Genomic DNA, 26,587 nt, shown 5'->3' with positions numbered 1-26,587 from the left:
TATTAAATGCTTGTTAAAGGAGAAATATGAGATTATAAATGTAGCAGAGTCTTTAGACTCTTCCAGTCTAATGAGGACCTCTAAGGCCAAAGATAGCTGACATCCTTCTGTAAGTAGTGGGTTGTGAGGCATAGTGTGTGCAAGGTCTAAGTTATTGGGCGCCAGACATTTCTTGAATGCAAAAGAGATGATTATTTCTTTTACAGTCTTTCTTTTATGGGGGGAAAGAGGTTTAGGACCAGGACACCCTTAAGCAGTTATAATTTCAATTGTCAGACTCTGAGACTTTAATAGGAGGACAGCCGTACAGGGAAAAGCCCCAGCAAGGTGACACATCTGCACGTGCAGGATTGCTGTCTCCTATGGAAACAGTCTTTAACAGTTCCTAACACAAATCATAACAGTCCTCTCAGCTTCACTACAACCTCTACTTGTAGTTCTTTAGCCTCTTTGAGCTCCTGGTCTCTCACTGGACCCTCTGATTCACTGACTTTGATTCCCTGGAGCTCCTCAAAGCTTTGTGGTGGTATCTCCCTCAAGCATCACCCACGCTTCCTTGCTGGGTCCCTAGCTTGGCACCCTAGATTCTTTTCAAGATTCACCCCTGCTAACCGGTTTGGTCCCTGGCTTGACACACAAGGATGCTCTGCAAGCGTCACCTCCGTTAGTTGGGTCCCTGACTTGATCACCGCCTGAAGTTTCCAGATTCTCCATGCCCGTTCGGTGAGAATGCTGCTCTGGTTTTTGCTTCAGTTACTCACTGTGGTCCCTGGTAATGGTGGTTGGTCCCTTAGTAGCGACAGCTTCCCTTTTACCTCTGACAACGACGGGTTCTCCAACCGGCAGAACAATCACTTCTGGCTAGACTGCAAGCTGCAATCCCAACTCTTACTTCTGGATAGGCCCTCACACAGCTTGGCAGCCAGATGCAACTGGGATAGGCCCAATCTCCAGCCTAGCAGCAAGGGACGTACAGCACACATCCACCCAGACAGCCGTCCAGGTGGCACAGAACCTAGATCACCAGACTTCCTTTGAATATATAGGCTCTCGAAGCAGGCCAAAGGATTCAAGAAAACCCCTGCCCATTGGCTGAGATACCCCATATACCCATAACCTGACCTTGAGTTATCCTTTTCGTATCTAGTGGTAGAAGAGAAAAGAACAACAAGGTCAAACCTGGGGAGAAATCAATGGATCTCTAACAATTGACTAAGGTAACTACGAGCAAATCTGTGAGGAGCATCCCTGACTAAACCCCAGGGTGCTACATAAAAAACAAACATACATAATCACCTCGATTCTGCAGCATCGGTCTCACACTGCAGCTGTCCTTTGCTGGCTCTAAGCCTGAGAACTGACAATCAAATGACCCCTGATCACTTAGTTCTCAATAAGTTCTGAGCAGAAAGCAGTGATAGTCATCTGCTCTCTGTTCTGCCCCTCCAGTGTTCACTGGAACATTCAGCTGATAAGGGAGCCAGAGCGGCTGGCTCCGGCTCTCAGTCAAGCGCTGAGAGGCTGAGCCATCTGCCAATCAGGCATCTGGGTGGATTCCAGCAATTCTGTCAGCCGACAGCATGCTTTAGCCCGATATCTGCTGTTTCTGGCTCCCAGCAGAGCACAAGTAAGTGCACTCCAGTGACCCAGAAAAGAAGTATGGCCAAAAAAGCTTTGTCTTTGCTTGTTACATATCATTAACATACATGGTACAACAGTTTTCTGAACAAGAGTGTACATCCATTCCAGCATTATGTGACCATTCTTTATGTCAACACAGGAATAATGTAATTTTTAATGGGTAAACTATGCGCAATTGCAACATTTAATAGAACTGTGCATATAGAGGTGTTTCATGCCCATTCATTTGTCCTGCAGGTCCAGTTTACAGTGTTATTCATTGTTCTCCTTAAATGTAATGTATCCATGGGTCTCAAATCTTTTAAAATAAAAGTATACTTATTGTCATCCAGCGTACCATTATCCATGAAACTTTTGTGTTTATCAATGTAAACGGATAGACAAAGACCTCCATGATCTGCTGATTGCTATCTTGGGAGCTAAAAATATAAAGGAGATCTCACACACCCAAACAGGAAAGAAGGAAGGATATGGAGCTGTGTCCAGAATAGACAAGCTGTGTGCTGAGCTCCCTCCCCATCACAATTTTATCTTGTGTTAGGAAGACTTCTCAGAAGTGACTTATGCTGATAACAGAGGAAGAAGCACCAGAGAGAAATTACACTTAGAGCTTTGAGTATAGACAAGTAAACACTACAGATACATGCTTTGTTCAGATTTCATGACTGAGGTTTACAAGCACTTTAAAGGAAAATTATAACTACCGGTAGTTTTGCAATTCCAAGGTGAAATGCTTGGATTATTAATAGATTATATTAACCTTGGCCTTTTGCCATTTTCTGTTGATCTGTTTTCACTCAAGGCACACACATAACAGTTGCTTATACAATTAACATGTGGTAAAATTGTGTTACAGAAATAGTAAATATAATAATATCACCACGCTGCACAGAGAAGACTGAAAAATAATTAAATCAAATAAAATAGGTCCGAAATATTGCTTGTAATAAGGATGTTTACTTTTAAAGGGATTTTCCACTTTCAAAAAAAAAAAAGGAAAAAAACCCTGGATGCAGATTGATGGAGTTCTGCTCTCTGAACCTCTGCCAATCAGCAGTCTACACAGTGTGTAAAAGCAGCTCCAACACTGCAAGGATGCTTGAACTGCTAGCAACGTTTTGGTGCGATAGAGCTCTAAGCTGCTATGTGGAACTGCGGCTTCACTGCCCGTTTCCTACTGCGCATGATCCGAGGAGCAGGAAGAAGACAGATTAGGAAGACTGGCTAGCAACAGGGATTTCTGGCAAGGTAAAAAAAACTAATATTTTTCAAATGTTTTTTTTTTTTCAATTTTAAGAATATTAATGCTCTTTTTTATTTATTTTTTAGGGTGGCCCTCCACTTTAAGTGCATGGATGAGGTCTGTGCTAAGTGCGTGGAGGGACCCTATTCTGTCACTGGGAGTGAGATAACAGAAAAAGCTGGACTGCTGGAGCAGGACACAATCTCAGCTGGAGGACACAGTATGCAGCGAAATGGGACAGAGTTACAAAGAAGAGATCTAAATGTTGATTTACAGTTGCATACGGTGTATGTCTCACTTCTAATCCAGGGTTCTGCCTTAAAGCGGAGTTCCCACTAAAAAAATAAAAATGAAAAGTCAGCAGCTACAAATACTGCAGCTGCTGACTTTTAATAATCGGACACTTACCTGTCCCAGGGTCCAGTGATGCGGAAGGAAGGAAAATTGAACCCCTTCTCCCCCTCCACTTGGCGGTGCCGGCATTTTAACTGTGGGCGCCCGGCTGTGGCTCCACAGCCAGGCACCCACTGCACATGTGCGATCTCCCTTCCTGCGTCGGGGGAAGTGACGTTAGGAGCCTAGGCACTGAAGGAGGCAGATTTTGAGGGACCACATAGCAACAGGCATAATAAGGTAAGTAAAAAAAAAAAAATTCCAAATAGTTTTTTCCATGCACATTAATGCAATTTTTTTTTGAGTGGAACCTCCAGTTTAATGTTGATTTTGACATGAATGCGGCCCCGCTTGTTCCCAAGCATTAGTGAGCATATGCATGCAAAAGGTACCCCCACTAATAGGCCCCACCCCACACAGTTTTAAGCGGAGGCAGCACTGGACCAGTTACATGGATGGAGTCCATGCTGTCAGCCCATGGTGGATTGAATGCGAGCAAGCCGTCTCTGTTGCCTTCTGCTTGACAGCCATTGATCTTCTGTGGTTCTTGAGGTCTGGGTTGGGCTGAGACCCATGTGGTCTGCACCACTGAGCCATTATCTGTCGGTCTGGACATCCAGTCACGTTCATATCTTTGATTGCTTCCACGTCCTTGCCCCTGATGAAGACTTTATATAAGTTGAAACGTGTTGGGTTGACTTGATGGATATGCAATTTATTTTAATAATTTTATTTATCCCTGTAGTATATATATATTGTAGGAATGGTGTAAGACCAGGACGTGAAGTGTCTAGATCAGCCAATTTTAAACCTGTTATTCCATTAAAAAAAATTTACTTTTTATACATCAATTTGTAATTGTGTGATTTCTATTGCTGCAACAAAGTCTCATGAGAGATATCTTTTGTCTAGTGCATCAAGGATGGAGCAGCCTTCTTCCCGTGATATAATTGCTACTCTCTGCTTTGGATGGAGGAAGCAAGCCAACTCGGGAATAGAGTATTACATCTTATCCCTGCACTCCTAGACTATACAAGCCTTTAACGATTGCAGTTTGGGTGGGCTCACCCGCACAGTGGCCAGGCATTAAAGCATTTGTTATCCCAACACTTCAGCCACTGTGCCAACCCCCCCCCCCCCCCCCCCGCCACCTCCAATGTGCATCCATGAGTGGGCTTGCTACTAACCAAATGCAAAAGTACTGTAAGCTGCACCTGTAGCCTGGCATTAGACATTACATTTATCTTTTATTACATATTCTTAACAAGCGAGCAATAAACTATAAAACAAGCCCTTACTGACCTACGTATCTGTAGGCACTGTGGGACAGTGGTATCATAGAGTTTTATAAGGCAAGTAACATCATAACCCTGCATGGTGATCATTAAAAAGGAGGAAATATATGTTAGCATGGGGCAAAAAAAATGACATATGAGGATAAGGTTTTATTAAACTTGGAGATGGGCTTTAACTTTCACTATACAACCGACACAGTGAATAAAAATTGAGTATGAAACAGAGCAAAGTGCAAATGGAAAGCATTTAACAAGACATCAATTAACATCACACACCACAGCATAATAAACACTGCTAGTCAATGTTTGCATTTCCTGTGTTAACTACAGGCACAAGTTGATCATTAGCTCTACCACAAATCAATATTCAGATCTTTTATTGCAAAATCACTCCCAAATAGACATGATGATGGGAACAAAAGACAAATATGACTCCCACACAGGCAATAGGAAACCATTTGAAATTGTTAAATGAGAGCTTTGGTCTTCATTATTTGTAAAAGTATCTCTCAGGCTTGAAAAAGAAAAAAGAAAAAAAAAGAAGCAGGAAAGTGAACACACCAAAGGGAGTCAGCAATAAAACCGACCTCCAGGCATCAAAAAATAAATAAATAAATCATTTTTAAAAAATCACTAAACGCCATTTTCATTAGAGCTGGAAAAAATATCTTATTTGGATTCTGACAAACAGGATTCTGACTAAATGTATCCACATTGATTGATAAACACTATCCTGTGGATATTTTTTTATCAATAAATGTGGATACATTTTACTAATCCTGCACCCTGGCAACTGTTTCTTTTCACAAAAAAAAAAAGAAGAGACATTTGACCACTTGTGTTGTTTAACTTAATGGAGCAATTCAGGCTACCATGTTTACGTTGCTTTGCGCCACATTTTAATGTGAGATGTTGGCAAACCCACTCATTAAAGTCAAAGGGACTGCGCCACAACCACATGCCAAATGCGGCTATGCCAGCTGTAGCACAGCATTTCAATGTAAAAATCGCCCTTGGGATTGCAAAACATGTGAACCAGGAGGTGACGGTATTGCCTTCAGAATGCTTGTAAGCCAACTCTATCCGAAAAGCGATCCACCACAAATCACGCTTAAAAGCCTACCACTTGCGTGAAAGAAGTATAACACTGCGTATGCTATTGAAACATTTTTATGAAATCATTGTATTACAGCTGATATAGAAAAGGCTATAGGTAAAAATGAATTGCTTGAACAACTGTGTTATATAGTAACCAAATCTAAACTGGCCACGTTAATATAAACCCAACATATTTTTGGGACTTCAACCCTGTAACTGCTAAAATAGGGGTCCCCAAACTTTCTAAACAAAGGCCCAGTTTATGGTCCTTCAGACTTTAGGGGGCCAGACAATGAGTAGAAAATTTCCTGGCGTTAGTGGGAGTAAACAATGCGTGTGGGAGCAATAATGTCTCATATCAGTGTGAGGAAAGGGCCCCTGAGCTGCAGTTTGGAGATCATTGCGATAGAAGCATGTGCAGAAATTTTAATGTTGTTACTGTGTCTATGACACCACCTCCTCCTCAGCATGTCATACCTGAGCAGCTCTGCTACCATGATGTAGTAAGAGCATGCATTGTCATACACCTGCATGAGCTTGGTTTTCACCCATTGGAGCAATGGGAACAGATGCTGGGTGCTTTAATCCTCGTAATTTGCACCTTAGCTAAAAATATACCAGAAGAGGCACCATAGCATAGCAAATATATTCCCCCCATTATTCCATTCTACAAGCCTGTTGTCATACAATAACTGTGTCCTGTAGGGACATACATTTTGAAGAAAGGAACCTTAGCGCACCACAGAGGCCATAGGCATCCAAAACTTCCATGTGAAATGCTGAAGAGAAGGGAAGTGAGGCTTGCCCCCTACTGCAGAGAAGATTGTTCTATTTTTTATTAACCAACTGACAGAGTCACTTTAATAAACAAAATATTCTTTAGCTAGGGTTTACATGTATTTTAAAGTGGACCTTGCAGTAAAATGTAATTTCAGCTTATAATGTCTGTCATCCCACTTTGCAAAAATCACTAGCTCTTAGCATGTGCAAAAGGTACTTGCAAGTAAAAAAAGTTGCACTTACAGTATACCTACCTTATGCCCCATACAGTCGGTCGGACATTCCAACAACAAAATCCATCGGATTTTTTCCGAAGGATTTTGGCCGAAACTTGTGTTGCATACACACGGTCGCACAAAGTTGTCGGAATTCCTGATTGTTCTTAACGAGATGACGCCAAACACGTAAGGTGGGACTATAAATGGGACAGTAGCCAATAGCTTTCGTCTCTTAGTTTATTCTGAGCATGCATGGCACTTTGTCTGTTGGAATTGTCTACACACGATCAGAATTTAAACGATTTTGTTGTCAGAAAATTTTAGATCCTGCTCTCAAACTTTGTGCGCTGGAAAATCTGACGGAAAAAGTCAGATGGAGCCCACACACGGTCGGATTTTCGGATAACATGATCCGATCGCACATTTTCCATCAGGAAATCCGACCGTGTGTATGGTGCAATACACTTGTCTTCTGTAGCCTGCTGAACCTAGCTGAGGCTGATGTCCAAATCTCACAAGAACATGGTTTTCTCATGAGATTTGGCCTGCTCCGCATTGCCAGAAATCTTCTCGAAGGATGGTGACGTCAATCCTAGAGATGCAGAACACTGGTCTAAAGTAAGTAACAATCTGATTTTTTTTTTCTTTACAAGTTTCTTTTGCCATACTAAGAGCTGGGGAATTTTATAGTGGGAGGGGCCTGGGCATTTTATGCAGACCTTGCATTGTACTGCAAGGTCAGCGCTAAAGACAAAATGAGTTCAAAGCCAAATGCTCTTTAAAGATAACCATCATTGCACGTGTCTTTAGTGGAAATATGCGGCTACAAATATGGGTCAGTGTGGTCAAGCAAGCATCTGGTAGCCGCACTCATTCATTATATCAATGACCCATGACCTAATTAATGTACTGATTGTGACATTAAAGCTAGCAACACTCCACTACCAGTCCTCTAAAAATAAGAACAACTCGAGATCTGTTGGTCAGTTCTGTGTTGCTTACATTTTGGGTCATTGAGTAATGCGCTTCAAAAGCTACATACCAAAACTTCCTGGATTCTTCAAAGAATTTCTGAGTGGAAAACTGGTTCATAGGAATTAGGTGGAACACTTTAGAAAGTACTACACAGAAAAAAAAAAAAAAAAAACGTTGTCAAAACTAACCATTAGAAAAGCTAAAGTTTTTAAATTCAAACTGCATCTAATGCTGCGTACACACGATCAAACAATCCGGTGAAAAAGTCAATCCCCCCGTGTGTAGGCTCCGGTGGACTTTTTTTACCCAAAAGTACGGCGGACTTAGAAAGTAGTTTTGCACTCCAATCTTTCCACCGGACTCGCATTTCGGCGGACAATCCGGCCGTGTGTGTGTGCCAGTCCGCCGTACTTTTGAAATGAAGGGACTTTTCCCGCCTGGAGAAAAGTCCGCTTATTTTGAGCGCGTCTCCAGGTAGCCAGGGCCAGCGAAGGAGGCATCGCTGGTCCCGTCACCTGGTATGGACTTAAAGGGGAATCCCTACGCCGAAAAATCGGCGTGGGGGTCCCCCCCAGGTCCACATCAGACCCTTATCCGAGCACGCTACCCGGCCGGCCAGGAAAGGTGGTGGGGACGAGCGAGTGCCCCCACCCCTCCTGAGCCGTGCCAGGCCGCGTACCCTCAACATGGGGGTGCCTTGGGATGTGGGGCCGTGCGGCCCCCCACCCCAAAGCACCTTGTCCCCATGTTGATGAGGACAAGGGCCTCTTCCCGACAACACTGGCCATTGGTTGTCGGGGTCTGCGGGCGGGGGGCTTTAATAAGGGGGCCCCCGGATACCGGCCCCCCATTCTATGTGAATGACTATGGGGTACAATGTAGGAGGATGCTGAGGATGCTGGGACTGTGACATCATAATAGGCGGGGCCATCATCCGGTGATGTCCCTATATAAGTCCCCACGTGCCGTGTCCCCGTCATTGTGAGCAAAGACATCGACGAGGCAACATCTGAAGAGAAGAAAAGAAGAGAAGAAGAGAACAGAAGACGGCGGCAGAAGACCGGGCCACCGCCTGTAAAAGTGCTAGAAGAAGGCGCGGTGGCCCGGCAAGAAGAACCGAAGAGGGGGACAAGACCCCCGAAGAGAGGGACAAGACCCCCGAAGTCGGAAGAAGAGGCAGCGAAGAAGAAAGCCGGGGGTCTGGCGAGAAGACCCCCGAAGACGGACAGAAGACTCCCGGAGCTGTGCAATAAACTATTTTAACCCTTGTGTGTTTTTTTTTACTTTTTTTTACAGGTGAATGGGTAGGGGTACATTGTACCCCATACTCATTCACATAGGGTGGGGGGGCCAGTATCCGGGGGCCCCCTTATTAAAGGGGGCTCCCAGATTCCAATAAGCCCCCCGCCCGCAGACCCCGACAACCAACGGCCAGGGTTGTCGGGAAGAAGCCCTTGTCCTCATCAACATGGGGACAAGGTGCTTTGGGGTGGGGGGGCCATGTGGCCCCCCTTCCCCAAGGCACCCCCCATGTTGAGGGCATGCGGCCTGGCACGGCTCAGGAGGGGGGGGCGCTTGCTCGTCCCGACCCCCTTTCCTGGCCGGACGGGTAGCGTGCTCGGATAAGGGTCTGATGTGGACCTAGGGGGGACCCTCACGCCGATTTATTGGCGTAGGGATTCCCCTTTAAGTCCATACCAGGTGACGGGCCAGCGACGCCTCCTTCGCTGGCCCCGGCTACCTGGAGACGTGCTCAAAATGAGCGGACTTTCCTCCGCGTGTGTGGGTGAGTCCGTTCATTTCAAAAGTACGGCGGATAGTCCGGCGGACTTAGTACGCCATATTAGTCCGCTGAAAAAGTGCCGTGTGTGGGCAAGTAGCTCGTTCGGAAAGTCCGGCGGGAAGTCCGTCAGACTAAGTCCGCCGGATAGTTGGCTACGTGTGTACGCGGCATAAGTATAAAAAATAAAAGCTGAATTCCGAGTATGGATAATTTTGCATAATTACATTGGTCCAGCTTGCATATTCCATACATGGTTGATTCCTGTGGAAGCAGAGAATCGTTGTAGTAGCCGCTGCTACTTAAGCGATCCACAATGTTTTCTGCATCTAATGCTCTCACAGGTGGTCATCCTCTCAGCACAGGTGCAATTCGGGGAACCTTTTGCATTTTCTCAGTTAATGCATAACATTCTCTCACTGGAAAAGTGGAAGAGGTGGAGCAGTGACACCATGATCTCTAACTCAGTGACACCACGATCACCACAAACTCTAACAATACACCCTTTCCAAGTGAGCGTCCCCCCTTTGATTAATATGCAGCCAAGTCAGCCACTTGGCATGGGATCCAGAAGGCAGCTGCTACTACAGTGATTGTTCACTTCCACAGGGATTGGTCAGATGTGAAATATGCATAACAAACACAAAATCTCCTGCGCTTGAAAGTGGGCACAAACAGTTTTTGTCTAGACTCACATCCTGGCTTATCTGGATATGTCAGGCCTCAAGAGACTGGGGAAATCTGAATGCACTGAAATTACAAAATAAAACGGAGGGTGCACAGGCCTAGTGCATTATCCTATATATAAGTCTTTAATAGATAAAAGAGGTAAGTACTATACTCACAAATAAATGCACGTGTCTCAGCTTCTCAAAAAAGACAGTAGCTTTAGGTTCACGATGCAGCATATCGCATAACAGATCAAATATCCAGCAGTTCTGCAGGCTAATGCTTTTCAAGGCCTTGCCTCTTCTTCAGAGCCAAAAGCTCTGTTGCGTTTATTTGTGACTTAATACTTGCCTCTTTTATCCATTATTGTTATATATTGAAGACTTATATTGAGAGTAATGTACTAGGCCCGTGTGCTCTCTGTTTTATTTTGTGATTTGATGGCATTTGCATACTTTCATTGGTCCAAGCAGGATTAATGTAAAAATATCCTTACCTGGAATTCCGCGCTTAGAATCCTGGCAGCATATGATAGGCAGACTGGCAGCATTTGATGGGCATACTGGCAGCATATGATGGGCAGACTGGCAGCATTTGATGGGAATTTGATGGGCACACTGGCAGCCTATGATGGGCACACTGTCAGCATATGATGGCACAGTGGCAACGTTTGATGGGCACAGTGGCTGCAAATGATGGCACAGTGGCAGCATTTGATGGCACAGGGGCTGAACGACGTAAGTTATTACGAAACGCGTCTGGCGGAGCGACGTGTTGACGTCACCTCAGTCTTGTTCGCTTGCTAAACACCAGGCGCACACCTTCTATCGAGCCTGATTGTTAAATCCTTTATGTAAGTGCATCTATATTTTTTTTTATTAAAAGTCATTGGTTTTACACTATTTGGAGCCTTTATCTTTTATATGGTATTGCGCTGAGCTGAGAGTGGTGTATGGAGGGACAATAGAGACAGCTATAGCTCCATCTTGTGGAAGACTTGTGATCGGTCAAGTGGTACATCAACCTGAATGCCCATTTAATCCATTGTCACCTTTTGTGACCCTCTGTAACGGGGGGGGGGGGGGTCATCTCAAGTTAGTAAGGAGCCAATTTATACATATGGTGGCGGCTAAGAGCACATTGCACCTTGAAAACTTTTTTGCTTGAATGCAGTCATTCACTTGAAGATTCATCACTGGTGGTCGGTCAATTACATGGACAATTTGTACAATTAATAATATACACATTTTTCACCTTTAATCATATGGACACTATATAGTGTTGATATTGTTTATATCATTTTATTCACTTGCTTTTTTATTTTGTTTATCACGCATCTAATTTTTTTGTTACACACCTTGTTTGAGCTTAAGCTCATCACTTATGTCTTTTTAATTTTTTGTGTATAATTTTCTATGCTTAATTACATACACAGTGGTCGCTTTCCCTTGATACGAATACTGGTAATACATTACTGTATCTCATTTGCGAGGGTCAGTGTCACACATGTACACATATGCACAATATGTTGAATTCATTTACTATTCAGGTGCAACACTTTGAGGTTTTTGTTTGTTTTTTACCTCTGGATTGGTATATATATATATATTCTTTTCATTTTAAGGATATATTTCCATTTTTTTAGGTTAGCACAGTTTTTTCTTTTTTCTATTCTGATTTTTGTATTTTTTTGGTATACATTAGAATTGCAGCTTCCGACTAATTCTGTATTTTGGGTATCCCGTAGCGCAGTTTGCCCCTCCTTTTTTTCCTGAATTCAATGGCATAGTGGCAGCGTTTTATGGGCACAGTGGCAGCGTTTTATGGGCACAGCGACAGCGTTTGATGGAACAGTGGCAGTGTTTGATGGGCACAGTGGCTGCAATTGATAATTTTTTTTACAAACATTTTTTGCACCCCCCCCCCCCCCAGACGCCACTGCCCTCTATATTATGCCAAAGAGGAGGAAGGCGAGTTTTGTAGTCCTATCTTGTTTCTGTTGTCCTGGTACATTATGTTGAATGAGTGTTGTGCTAGGACTGGAAGTGTGTTACTGGCAGAATCACCAAGTTAGCAAAAAATAAAAAATAAATAATGCAGGCATCTCTGCCTATGGACTGGTAATATGGTAAATTTTTTCGGGGGGCTCAGATCTGCTTTTAGGGGTGTGTCTGCCACAATTTCTGTTTCAGGTACTGGTGGACACTGGTAGACGTAGTCACTCGCTTGCTTCTTCAAGAGATACTTCCACTTGCCCATTCAGTCTTAACAGTGTCTGTAAAATGTTCCCTCTCCTCCGTGACTCAACAACAACACCTTCCCCTGCAACACACCCTGCAACACCTTCCAAAAATACACAATGCCAGCTGGTGTCAGAGCCTCAAGCATACCTCCCAACTTTTAGAGATGGGAATGAGGGACGCCTATCAGCAAACATATGCAGGCATAGGACACACCCCTTGCCATGCCCCCTTAAAGGAGAATTGTAGAAAAAATAAATGATTGGTTCAAACCAAAAGTGCTTTTTTACCATTTCTGTTCCTTTATATTGGCTTTTGGAATTTACAAATGCAGCAATTTAGAAATCAGATGAAAGGTTTTGCACTGTAAAACACTTTTTCATAGATAAAAAGTGAATTTTTTAAACATCTATACAGATCAGACCAAAATGAGGGACAAATGAGGAGGAATGAGGGACATTGCTTGAAATCAGGGACAGTCCCTTGAAATCAGGGACAGTTGGCAGCTATGACCTTGAGGTCTCTCTCCTTATTATTATATTATTATTATACAGGTTTTGTATAGCGCCAACAGTTTACGCAGCACTTTACAATATAAAAGGGAGACAATACAGTTATAATAAAATAAACTACAAGAGGATTAAAAGGGCCCTGCTCAGAAGAGCTTACAATCTAATAGGGTGGGGCAGGTGGTACAAAAGGTTGTAATTGTGGGGAATGAGCTGATGGAAGTGGTAAAAGATTACCGTATTTATCGGCATATAACACTCACTTTTTTCCCCTTAAAATCAGGAGAAAATCGCGGGTGCGTCTTATACGCTGATCCTCCACGATTTTGGAGCCTCTGGACGGCTTTCAGCCGCCTTCGCCCCTTCTCGGCGGCTCTCAGCGACTTTTGGCCGTTCTTGGCGGCTTTTGGCCCTTCACGGCTGCTCTCGCCGGCTTTCGCCCGCTTTCCCCCCGTCTCGGCGGCCGAAAACTGGTGAGAACGGCCGAGAGCGGCCGAAAGCTGACGAGACCAGCCGAAGGCGGCCGAAAGGCGACGAGGAGGGCCGAAGGTGGCCGAGAACTACCCAGCACCACTGAGATACATAGGACATCTCGGCGGTGCCATTTTTAAAAATAAAACCTGAAAATAAAACAGACAAGGCTGAAAATGACACTGACAAGGGGACATCGATGGACAAGGCTGCATGACGAGGCTGCAATGATGAATAAGGCTGCATGACAAGGCTGCAATGATAGATAGGCTGCAATGATAGATAGGCTGCAATGATGGACAAGGCTGCAATGATAGACAAGGCTGCATAACAAAGCTGCATATGACACTGACAAGGCTTCAGATGAACACTGATAAGGCTGCATTGATGGGTATTTAAATGTAAGTTTTTTTTCCTTAAACTTCCCTCCTAAAAGTTTTTTCCCTTAAAATTCCCTCCTAAACTTGGGGTGCGTGTTATACGCCGGAGCGTGTTATACACTGATAAATACGGTAGTTAGAGATGTGATAGGCTTTCCTAAAGAGATGAGTTTTCAGGGATCGCCTGAAGGTAGCAAGAGTAGTGGATAGCCGGACAGGTGGAGGTAGCGAGTTCCAGAGGATGGAAGAGGCTCTGGAGAAATCCTGGAGACGAGCATAGGAGGAGGATGTGATCATGAGAGAGTACTCAGGCCTAATTAATGGTTAGACACAAGCACTGTCACATGGAACTTACATGTTACACACTCCTCTATACCTGAATGCCGAAAAGCACCTGATATTTTGCACCAGCTGAGGTAGTAGGTAGCATTGGTAGAGTATAAGTCAGAAGAAGGGTTATGCTGCCTTAAAAAATTAAATCTAGCAGTGATGGTGAAACTTTTACAATGCTTGATTGAAGTGGATGGGAGATCCCAAGGCTGTCACCTCCCAGTCTTCCATAGATATAAGAACCATAACCCAGTTGCCTACAATTACTGGGTACTGGGGGTTCTCTTAAGTGTTATACGATTATAAGCTCCAGTAAAGTTCGTCTAATCCAAAAAATTAATTGGTGAAGGGGGGAAAGAGATGCAATTGCTTCTAAAAGGGGGCACATTACTGAAAAACTGGTTTAAGGAGAGGTCAAGTCATGTCTTAATGCCATTTCCCCCTTTAATCTATAATTAAATCACAATTCCCTAATTACAAAGTGATTTTTGTGAAAACTAGATCAGCATAGTAACATTGAATGGTAGTTTCTCTTTAAGCTGAATTCAGATTATGTAATACTCTCTGATTCCTCTGCTTATCTGCACTGGCTCGGCGTATCCATCTGCCATAGCCTGCTTTAGGTTTATTCACATTAGCAGTGAATGTAGCTGGCAGCCTCTTCTGAATGACTGGGTAAAGCTGACACAGTTACAGTCTACTCTGCAAACACTGTACAGCAGTAGAGCCAAAGCTTCGTCACCTCATCATGACTGTTTATATTGGCCATCATTTCACAATGACACCACTGAAGCCGGCCAGGGTCCTTGCAGCTCTGCATACATGGAAGAACTACAATTTCCAGGCAGCCTCCGGCGAGCTCTCCTTATTGGTACCTGGAATTCTTCAACACTATGATTGACTGTTACTTTGTACGGATATACTCTACTTCCCATAATCCTACCAAAAGATACCAAGCAAATTCTGTTTAATGTGATTGAGAAGTGGGAGAAACACATAGAGGCTGACCTCCTTCTGAAAATACTAATTCCCTTGCTGTTTCTGGCTTCTTTCTGAGCCACTGGATCGCAGGCCTGCAATAAATCAAGGTGGAACTTTAAAGAGTAATTCCAGTTTTGTTAAGAAAACTTAACATAAGTGAATGTAACTCCAACCCTTTCATGCTGTGTTTAGTGATGCTCTGTGGCTTTCTGCAGCATTAGACCACTGCCACAGCCAGAGGCCAGCAATAGATCACTATTAAAAGTGATCTACTGCTGAACAGCCTCATGGGGGACTTAGATCTGGTCTTCACTGACCAAATCCAGATCCCACCATAAAAAAAAAAAAAAAAAAAAGGTTGAAGAAAAATATAATGTAATTTATGTATCCATACATGAGGGTAGACTACACACCCAAAATACATAATGTATGGAACTGAGACATTGTTGAAACAATAAAAAAAATGCTCTGAGACTCAGTGAAATTCTGATTGGCTGAGCCGCGATGACCTCACTCCCACGCACATGGGAGTCTTGGCTGCAGCACGGAGCTCTGGCACGGGTTTGCCATCCCTTCAGAGCACATTTGCTGGTGATATCATTGGCTGCCTGCAGTGTGAATATCTCCTAAACTGTGCAAGTTTATAAGATATTCAATGTACCTACAGGTAAGCCTTATTATAGGCTTAGCTATAGGTACAAATAAAAAAAAGTCTATATAAGCTTACCATATATATATATATATATATATATATATATATATATATATATATATATATATACTATATTACAATATATTTTTACTTCATACCTCTCAACTTTTTGAGATGGGAACGAGGGACACCTATTAGCAAAATTAGGTAGGCATAGGACACATCCCCTGCCACATCTGCTTAAAGGAGAATTATACGAAAAAAAAGTTTAGTTAAACCCATAAGTGCTTTAACCACTTTCAGACCGGACCATTTTGCTGGCTTAAGACCAGACCACTTTTTGCGATTCGGCACTGCGTCGCTTTAACTGCGCTTTAATTGCGCGGTCGTGCGACATGGCTTCCAAACAAAATTGACATTATTTTTTTCCCACAAATAGAGCTTTCTTTTGGGGGTATTTGATCACCCCTGCGGTTTTTATTTTTTGCGCTATAAACAAAAAAAGAGCGACAATTTTGAAAAAAAACACATTATTTTTTACTTTTTGCTATAATAAATATCCCCCAAAAATGTATAAAAAAAACGTTTTTTTCCTTAGTTTAGGCTGATACGTATTCTTTTACATATTTTTGGTAAAAGAAATCGCAACAAGCGATTTTTTACTAGTAATCGTGGCAATCAGCGATTTTTATTGTGACATTATGCGACATTATGGCGGACACATCGGACATTTTTGACACATTTTTGGGACCATTGTCATTTATACAGCAGTCAGTGCTATACAAATGCACTGATTCCTGTGTAAATGACACTGGCAGTGAATGGGTTAACCAGGAGGTGGCAGTGTAGGGGTTAAGTGTGTCCTAGGGCCGTGTTGCTAACTGTGGGGGTGTGGCTGTGTTTTACACATCACTGATTTCTGCTCCAATCACAGGGAGCAGAGAACAGTGTCACTGTTGCTAGGCAGAATGGGAAGATGCTTGTTTACTTTAGCATCTTCCCATTCTTCCTCCCCATGAGACGATTGCGGGTAACCCCGCAGCGACCGAGTCCGTGGGACCCGCAATCGGACTCACGGAGGTCCCGACCTGTGCACGCAATGGCACAGTGGTGCATTTAAAGGGACGTACCTGTACGCCCATGTGCCTGTCTGTGCCATTCTGCCGACGTACATTGTCATGCGCCAGTCAGAAAGCAGTTAATTTAGAAATTGGATGAAAAGTTTAGCACTGTGAAACACTTTTTGAACGTTAAATAGCGCATTTTATGTACAACTATATAGATCAGCTCAAAATGAGGGACAAATGAGAAACAAAGAGGGACAGATGGACTTTGTTCCAAATCAGGGACAGTCCCTCGAAATCAGGGACAGTTGGGAGCTATGCTTACTTGAAATATGTCCTTTCATGTTGTGAGTGCTGTCTGTCGGCTGATCATTTCTTACTGCATCTGCCTGGATTCTCTGCATGCTTTGCAGCTTCCCCTCTGCTGTATACTTTCAATTTCAATTTCTAAGGACTACATATCCCATGGTACCTTGCTTCAAGCAGTGGTTCCTGAACTGGCTCCGCCTCCTGAAACTCCTCCCCTCAGCACTTCTGTCGTTCAAAAGGCAGGCTCTGTCCAACGTGTGGCACAGCAGTACTTACTCACATGACATAGTGAACATGTGTCACAGTAAATGTGTGGGAAAATTCACAAAGTAAGTTTACAAACTTCAAGATCAGTCAGAGTATTAGGAGGAGGCCAGAAATAATTTAAATACAATGTGGAAATTAATATACGATTTTACATTTTGACACATTCATTTTAAATAAAAATATGATTGTGCATTTGAGCCTAAGTCAGCTTGAAGCATCCCCATGTACATAGGGGAGGAAACCTTCACCTTTCAAATGTTGCCAAGGCTGACAGGTGTGGTGCGTTGCGAGGTTCACAAAAAAGCAAAGGTGCCCTACAGGCATAGCAATGAGTATCCATATAGTGGTGAGAAATATAAAGTGACAAAAACTTCTTGATATAAATGTGGAAGTATAAAACTTAACAAAAAGCACCTACAAAGAAACATGACTGACTAAGCACTGCATAGCAAATGTATACAGAAAATGAAAACACAGATACTCCTCATCAGTCAATTCTTTGTGAACTACAAGTCTCGATGTATCCGTCACAGCTGAAAGGAAGTGTGCTTTAATCACTTCTGGTAAAACACATTTGCTTAAGCTGACGCGAATCTTCAGCTCCCTCCACATATTTTCTATAGGATTAAGGTCTGGAGACTGGCTAGGCCACTCCAGAACCTTAACCACTTACGGAACACCCACCGTCCTTTTACGTTGTTACTTCGAAAAGGAATATCATTGTTATCCTCTTCTTCAGCGGGTGGTCTGCTTCAAGATAAAAGTTGTCTCTACGGCGGATTCACCGCAAGATCACTTTTATTGGCGCCGGGAGAGGGCCCCACCCCCCTTCCTTCCGATCTCTGGTGCCCTCCACCACCTACCGGAGCAGCCAGCCGTGGCAGAGGCGATACCATCTGCTCCCTAGCTTGGCATGGAAACGAGTGAGGGAAAGACGGCCCCCACCCGTCTCCATATCATTGTAGGCGAAAGCGACGTCAAAACGTCACTTCCGCCCATAGCTCTTAAAGGGACATTTTTATTCTTTTATTTTTTCAAATTGCATTTAATTATTTAATTTTTTTATTGAATTTTAGTGTAAATATGAGATCTGAGGTCTTTCTGGCCCCAGATCCCACATTTAAGAGGTCCTTTCATGCTTTTTTTTCTATTACAAGGAATGTTTACATTCCTTGTAATAGGAATAAAAGTGACACATATTTTTTTTTTTTTTTTTTTAAAGAACAATGTAAAAATTAAAAATAAAAAGGTAAAGTAAATAAGAACAAAAATTCAAAATTTTAAACGCGCCCCGCCGAGCTCGCGTGCAGAAGCGAACGCGTACATGAGTAGCGACCGCATCTGAAAACAGCGTTCACATGTGAGGTATCGCAATGATAGTTAGAGCCCTAGACCTCCTCTGTAACTCAAAACATGCAACCTGTAGAATTTTTTAATTCGCCTATGGAGAGTTTTAAGGGTAAAAGTTTTTCGTCATTCCACGAGCGGGCGCAACTTTGAAGCGTGACGTGTTGGGTATCAATTTACTCAGCTTAACATCATGTTTCCCAATATAAAACAAATTTGGCTAACTTTACTGTTGCCTATTTTTTTATTTAAAAAAGTCAATTTTTTTAAAAAAAAGTGCTTTTGTAACACCGCTGCGCAAATATGGTGTGACAAAAAGTATTGCAACGACCGCCATTTTATTCTCTAGGGTGTTAGAAAAAATATATATAATGTTTGGGGGTTCTAAGTAATTTTCTCGCAAAAAAAATATGTTTTTAACTTGTAAACACCAAATCTCAGAAAGAGGCTCATCCTTATGTGGTTAATGTGCTTCTTCTTGAGCCACTTCTTTGCCTTGGCCATGTGTTTTGGGTCATTGTCATGTGGAAATACCCTTCCACAACCCATTTTCAATTCCCTAGCTGAGAGAAGGAGAGAAGGAGGTTCTCACCCAAGATTTGATCGTCCCTTTTGATGTGGTAATGTTGTCTAGTCCTCTTACCAGAAAAAACACTCCCAAAGCATAATGTTTCCATCTCCATGTGTGACGGCGTTGATGATGTTCTTGGGGTTATAGGCAGCATTCCTCCTCCTCCAAACATGGCAAGTTGAGTTGATGCCAAAGAGCTTGATTTTGGTCTCATCTGACCACAACACTTATAGTCAGTTCTCCTCTGAATCATTCAGATGGTCATTAGGAAAGTTCAGAAGGGCCTGTACATGTGCTTTCTTGAGCAGGGGGACCTGCAGAATTTGAGTCCTTCACGGAGTATTGTGTTACCAATTGTTTTCTTGGTGACTATGGTCCCAGCTGCCTTGAGATCATTGACAAGGTTCTCCCGTGAATTTCTGGGCTGATTCCTCACCGTTCTCCAGATCATTGAAACTCCACCAGGTGAGATGTTGCATGGAGCCCCGGACCGAGGGAGATTGACAGTTATTTTGTGTTTCTTCTATTTGCGAATAATAGCACCAACTGTTGTCACCCTCTCACCAAGCTGCTTGGTGATGATCTTGTAGCCCATTCCAGCCTTGTGTAGGTCTACAATCTTGTCCCTGACATCCTTGGACAGCTCTTTGGTCTTGGCCATGGTGGAGAGATTGGAATCTGGTTGATTGATTGCTTCTGTGGACAGGTGTGTTTTATACAGGTAACAAGCTGAGATTAGGAGCACTCCCTTTTAGGCTGGATTCACACCTATGCAGTTTTGGTGCTTTTTGCATTTTGCAGATTTGCACTATAGTCCATTTAACATGGTTTCCTATGGAACACGTTCTGTAGTGCAAATCTGCAAAATGCAAAAAGCACTAAAAATGCATAGGTGTGTGCTCCTAATCTCAAAAAACAAACAAAGTAAATATGGTGCTCACAGAGTAAAGCTCTAATGAAACTAGATAACTAGGAAAAATAATTTTACTATGTTTAGTACAAGGTGCGGATGAAACATAGTAAAATTGACATGCTGGCATTGTACTACTCAAATGTGAGTGTTTTTATACACTTTTTTTAATAAAATGTTTTATCATACACGCTGCACTTAGAGGGTGCCGTCCTTCTTTGTGTTTGCTCCTAATCTCAGCTTGTTACCTGTATAGAAGCTTGTTACCTGTATAGAGGACACCTGGGAGCCAGAATTCTTGCTGATTGATAGGGGATCAAATACTTATTTCACTCATTAAAATGCAAATCAATTTATAACTTTTTTGAAATGCGTTTTTCTGGATATTTTTGTTGCTATTTTGTCTCTCACTGTTAATATAAACCTACCATTAAAATTATAGACTGATCATTTGTCAGTGGGCAAATGTACAAAATCAGCAGGGGATCAAACACTTTTTTCCTCACTGTAGATGGATCATATCTGGGCTGGTTCATCACAGACTGGCTAATATTTGATCCATCTATGGGCAGGCTGGTTGATTCACCTATCAACTTGGGTACAACCAGCGTGTCAATTTTTTGATATGCGATTACTGCTGGCGGTATAGCCGCTAACAGAAATCATTGTGTTCTGCTGGCCTGAACGGCTCCCCATGCCCCCCCCCAACTAGAATTCAATAGCGCTACCATAGGGATTCCCCTATCAACATTGACTGTGTGGATGTTGAATTCAACCAATTTCCTTTACTTCCACCCATTGTAGAAGGAAAGGAAATTGAATATAATCTATGGCTTGCCTTATTGTACCAGACTTTTAGTCTTGCCTATGTTCCAGTTTAACCACTTCCCTGTCGCGCATAGCAATATGATGGCGCAGGAACCTTTTGTCCCTTCAGGCTGCAGTCATATGATGTCTTTTACTTTCTGAGCCTCTAGGGGCATGCACGCAACCACCGAGTCATTAGGCACCAGATGCATGTGCTCGGCGGACATCGCGGTGAACCCGTGATTGCCTGTGAACACAGCAGGACCGTGGATCTGTGTGTGTAAACACACAGATCCACGTCCTTTCAGAGGAGAGGAGACCGATGGTGTATTCCCAGTACAGAGAAACACCGATAAGTCTCCTCCTCTTGTGAGTTCCCTCCCCCTACAGTTAGAATCACTCCCTAGGATACACATTTAACCCCTTCCTCGCCCCCTAGTGTTAACCCCTTCCCTGCCAGTCACATTTACACAGTAATCAGTGCATTTTTATAGCTTTGATCGCTTTATAAATGTGAATGGTCCCAAAATAGTGTCAAAAGTGTCCGCCGCAATATCACAGTCACGATAAAAATCACAGATCGCCGCCATTACTAGAAAAAAAATAACAATAAAAATGCCATAAATGTATCCCATATTTTGTAGACGCTATAACATTTGCGCAAACCAATTCATATACGCTTATTGCGATTGTTTTTTACCATAAATATGTAGAAGAATACTTATCTGCCTAAACTGAGGAAAACATTATTTTTTATTTTTTATTTTTTATAATGGGATATTTATTATAGCAAAAAGTAAAAAATATTGTATTTTTTTCAAAATTGCCGCTCTTTTTTTGTTTATAGCGCAAAAAATAAAAACCACAGAGGTGATAAAATACCACCAAAAGAAAGCTTCATTTGTGACAAAAAAAATTATCAAAATGTCATATGGGTACAGTGTTGCATGACGGCGCAATTGTCATTCAAAGTGTAGCAATGCTAAAAGCTGAAAATTGGTCTGGGAAGGAAAGGGGTGAAAATGGCCTGTATTGAAGTGGTTAAAGTGGTTCTGAAGATTCAAGTGTTTTACCTTCATGCATTCTATGACCAGAGGATGAAGATGCGGGAGAAGATGGAGGAAGAAGCGGAGAAGAAGAAGAACATTTTTAATAAAAGACTTGTCAAAAACTGTCTACTGTATTTTTTAACACTACACTACTTTTTTTTTAGTGAATGAGTAGGGGTACAATGTACCCCATACTCATTCACATGGGGGGGCTGGGATCTGGGGGCCCCCTTGTTAAAGGGGGCTTCCAGATTCCGATAAGCCCCCCCGCCCGCAAACCTCGACAACCACCAGGCAAGGGTTGTCGGGAAGAGGCTTTTGTTCCCATCAACATGGGGGCAAGGTGCTTTGACGTGGGGGGCACAGAGCCCCCCATGCCCCAAAGAACACATCCCCCCATGTTGATGGAATGTGGCCTGGTATGGTTCAGGAGGGGGGGGGGGCGCTCGCTCGTCCCCTCCCTTTCCTGCCCTGTTGGGCTGCATGCTCAGGTAAGGAATTCTATTACATGCAAAATGCTGCATTTTGCGGGAAAAAAGTCCCTGACCCTTTCCAAAAACGCAGAGGCACAAAAATCCATTGATATGAACATGTTCCATAGGAACCCATGTTAAAAATTTCTGCAAAATGCATCAACAAACGGATTAGTGTGAATCGAGCCTTAGTTCAGATTAGTGTTAAGGTCAGGGATTTTCTGGTGTCCATTTTTAGTTTTAGGCCGCGTACACACGGGCGGACTGTTCGCCCAACTTTGTCCGCTGAACAGTGTTTGGGCGGACAGTCCGCTCGTGTGTGGGCTTTCAGCGGACAGTTTCAGCGGACAGTTTGACGAACAAGGTTTTACGGAATTTCCGAAAAACTGTCCGCTGAAACCTTGTTTCAGCGAACAGTCCGCTCGTGTGTAGGCTTGTTCGTCAAACTAAGTTCCGCGCATGCTCAGAAAGGATTTACACGCCGAAAGTTATAATGCAGTGTATTTGACGTCGTATTTTTCGTCCCGTCGTACGTGCCGTTCACGTCATCGCGCACGGTTTCAGCAAACTGTTCGTCCGTCGTGTGTGGCCATGTCCGTCCATGCTAATTTTGAGCGGACTGTTTGCCGAAACTGTTTGACGGACAAAGTTGGGCGAACAGTCCGCGCGTGTGTACTCGGCCTCAGTGTTACATTTAGGATGTTATATAAGTTTAAAGCTTTTATCCCAACACTTCATAGTCCTGCTATGTGCCTGCTATATCATGTACTTGTTTGAGAACGTATCCTGTTCTATTTGTATTGCTTCCTTTATGTGAAATCTCTGGTGTTCCTGCTAGTCCAGTTTATTCAAAGCCCAGATTTTATTTTTTGTTTTTGTTTTTTATAGTAGAGAATAGTTAAGAGCCCTGTCTGGTTTTTCCTTTCTGTCTGTGCCTCTTTGGGGAAATTTTAGTTCACTTCCTGTCCCAGAGACACAAAACCAAGTTCAGAGGATATCTCTAAAGTGAGATGATAGCTGTCACCAGAACAGGTTTCCCCATCAATAGATTTCCTTTCACTTCCCTTGACAACTCTTGGATAATTCATCACTTTCTGTACATTTCCATCACTTTCTGAGACAAGATTTACTAGGAGCAACGGAAAGTCAAACTTCCCCAGCGGGAACACAGTGCCTAAAGCCTGATATGGATTCTAACCCTTAATGGATTTATCCAAAACTAAAACTAAATGTTTTGGGTTTACCTACACTTTAAGGCCCCTTACAGCACCCTGAGCAGAGAGCCGGTGAGAGCTCTCTGCTCTGCCCCCTCCCCCTCCCCCTCCGCACTCACAGGTGTGCTGGGCTGTGGAGGGGGGGGGGGGACAGGGGGCGGGAGGAGCCAGCTCAGGCTCTCAGCAGCTTGCTGAGAGGCTGAGCCAGGTACTGGTCCAGGCATGTGGGCCGGGCCCGTCCATATGGTCGCAATCTTGCTTGAGCCTGGATCAGCTCTGTGTCGTGATGGATCACAGGAGTGCAGAATGAACTGCGATCCACAAGGGAAGTACAACCAAATATATTTTATATCTGAGAGGAGTTCAGCTAGTATTAGGTGACCATTTAAAAGAGAAGTGCGGGACTAAAAAAAATTAACATTCATACTCACCTAGTTGGATGCCGCATCGATCAGAGCTGCATCTGTTTTTGCCGAATCTACACCACAAATTGAGCAATTAAAGATTACTGATTGCTCACTTCTCATGTGCCATAATGGGGAGGGGGGGTCATGCTGAGTGGCTGAGCCAGCTGCTGCCTAGGCATGTGGTTGGATCCTGACATTATTGTTGGGATCCCTGTAGAGCCTCGACTGGCTCTGTGGCATCAGCCATCAGCAGACTTTATCCCACTGTCGGCTGAACTGAATCTGGGTCACAGAAGTGCAGGACTAAGTGACCTAGCTTTGGCCATACTCCTCCTTTAATGTAAGAGGTAGTTTACAATTGAGGTGCACTTAAGAACACTTTGGAATTTGCACTTACTGTCAGTGCCAAGAACTCTGTGCCAAGAAAGTACCAGGACTGAGCTTTTAGCACTCAGAACTAAGAAACATGCAAAGTCCAGCACAGCTCCTCACTGTCACACATACAGTACTCCAGCAGATACATGTGCACCTTATACTGCTAATAACAAGGGAGACCTACATCATGTTATATAGTTGTGTATATCCCTAAGACCCCTTTCAAATCGGAGGTGTTTTTCAGGCGATACAGCGCTAAAAATATCGCCTGTATAGCGCCTGAAAAAGCGGCTCCATTCACTCCAGTGTGAAAGCCCGAGGGCTTTCTCACTGGAGCGGTGCGCTGGCAGTGTGTCAGAAAAAGTCCTGCCAGCAGCTTATTTGGAGTGGGAAACTCACTGCTCCTCCACCGCTCTTCCCCATTGAAATCAATGGGGCAGTGCTGCTATACGGCTGGCAAAACGGCGCTCAGTGGCGGAATTATAGGGGTCGCCAAGATCGCCATGGCGACCGGGCCCCTTGCTGCAGGGGGCCCGAGGGCCCCCTGTACTTCTGCGATAGGAGGGAAGGCTGAGAGGAGCTCACAATCATCAGCCGAACTGAAATCGGCACTGTGTGGCAGCTCCTCACATTAGGCTTAGTGAAAGCAGTGTGTGCTCTTTGTCTCCCCCTAGAGTGCAGTACCCGCCAGGAAGAGGTAAATGTCTGCTGTTTTTTTTTTAATAAGCCTATCTACTGTATTTGTGATTGTATGTGTGTGTGTGAGCAGGCATGTACTGGCCATAGGGACTACAGGGAGTTTCCCGGTGGGCCGATGGCTCAGTGGGCCACTCTGATGTAAGGGGCTGGTGATGGGACACTTTGATGTAAGGGGGCTGGTGATGGGACACTTTGATGTAAGGGGGCTGGTGATGGGACACTCTGATGTAAGGGGGCTGGTGATGGGACACTCTGATGTAAGGGGGCTGGTGATGGGACACTCTGATGTAAGGGGGCTGGTGATGGGACACTCTGATGTAAGGGGGCTGGTGATGGGACACTCTGATGTAAGGGGCTGGTGATGGGACACTCTGATGTAAGGGGGTGGTGATGGGACACTCTGATGTAAGGGGGTGCTGATGGGACAGTCTGATGTAAGGGGGTGCTGATGGGACACTCTGATGTAAGGGGGATGCTCATGGGACACTCTGATGTACGGGGGTGCTGATGGGACACTCTGATGTAAAGGGGTGCTGATGGGACACTCTGATGTAAGGGGGCTGGTGATGGGACACTCTGATGTACGGGGTGCTGATGGGACACTCTGATGTAAGGGGGCTGGTGATGGGACACTCTGATGTAAGGGGGCTGGTGATGGGACACTCTGATGTACGGGGGTGCTGATCGGACACTCCGATGTAAGGGGGCTGGTGATGGGACACTCTGATGTGAAGGGGGCTGCTGATAGGACACTCTGATATAAGGGGGCTGCTGATGGGACACTCTGATGTAAGGGGGTGCTGATGGGACACTCTGATGTAAGGGGGATGCTCATGGGACACTCTAATGTAAGGGGGTGCTGATGGGACACTCTGATGTACGGGGGCGCTGATGGGACACTTTGTTGTAAGTGGCTGGTGATGGAACACTCAAAATGTAAGTGGGCCGTTCTGGATGAAGTCCAGGGCCGAATTTCTGTCCCAGTCCAGCCCTGTGTGTGAGCATGCTTGTATGAGTGAACATGCTTGTATGTGTGTGTGTGAGCATGCTTGTATGAGTGAACATGCTTGTATGTGTGTGTTTGAGCATGCTTGTATGAGTGAATATGCTTGTATGTGTGTGTGTGAGCATGCTTGTATGAGTGAACATGCTTGTATGTGTGTGTGTGTGTGAGCATGCTTGTATGAGTGAACATGCTTGTATGTGTGAGCATGCTTGTATGAGTGAACATGCTTTTATGTGTGTGTGTGTGAGCATGCTTGTATGAGTGAACATGCTTGTGTGTGTGTAAGCATGCTTGTATGAGTGAACATGCTTTTTGTGTGTGTGTGTGAGCATGCTTGTATGAGTGAACATGCTTGTGTGTGTGAACATGCTTTTATGTATGTGTGTGTGAGCATGCTCGTATGTGCGTGTGTGTGAGCATGCTCGTATGTGCGT

At 43.9% G+C, this 26,587-nt stretch overlaps 1 protein-coding gene across 6 annotated transcripts in view; it reads right to left on the bottom strand.

Moving 5' to 3' along the window:
* Positions 1-26,587, bottom strand: part of RAPGEF4 (Rap guanine nucleotide exchange factor 4) — a 497,448-nt gene that overhangs the window by 282,028 nt on the left and 188,833 nt on the right. The gene's annotated exons all lie outside the window — the stretch shown is intronic.

Source organism: Lithobates pipiens, unplaced genomic scaffold (assembly GCF_037356315.1).
Source record: "Lithobates pipiens isolate NorthernLeopardFrog02 unplaced genomic scaffold, aLitPip1_a1.2 Scaffold_22, whole genome shotgun sequence".
In the NCBI taxonomy this organism is placed as follows: domain Eukaryota; kingdom Metazoa; phylum Chordata; class Amphibia; order Anura; family Ranidae; genus Lithobates; species Lithobates pipiens.
Note: the sequence above shows the minus strand (reverse complement) of the source record. Positions and strands in the feature narration are given on the sequence as shown.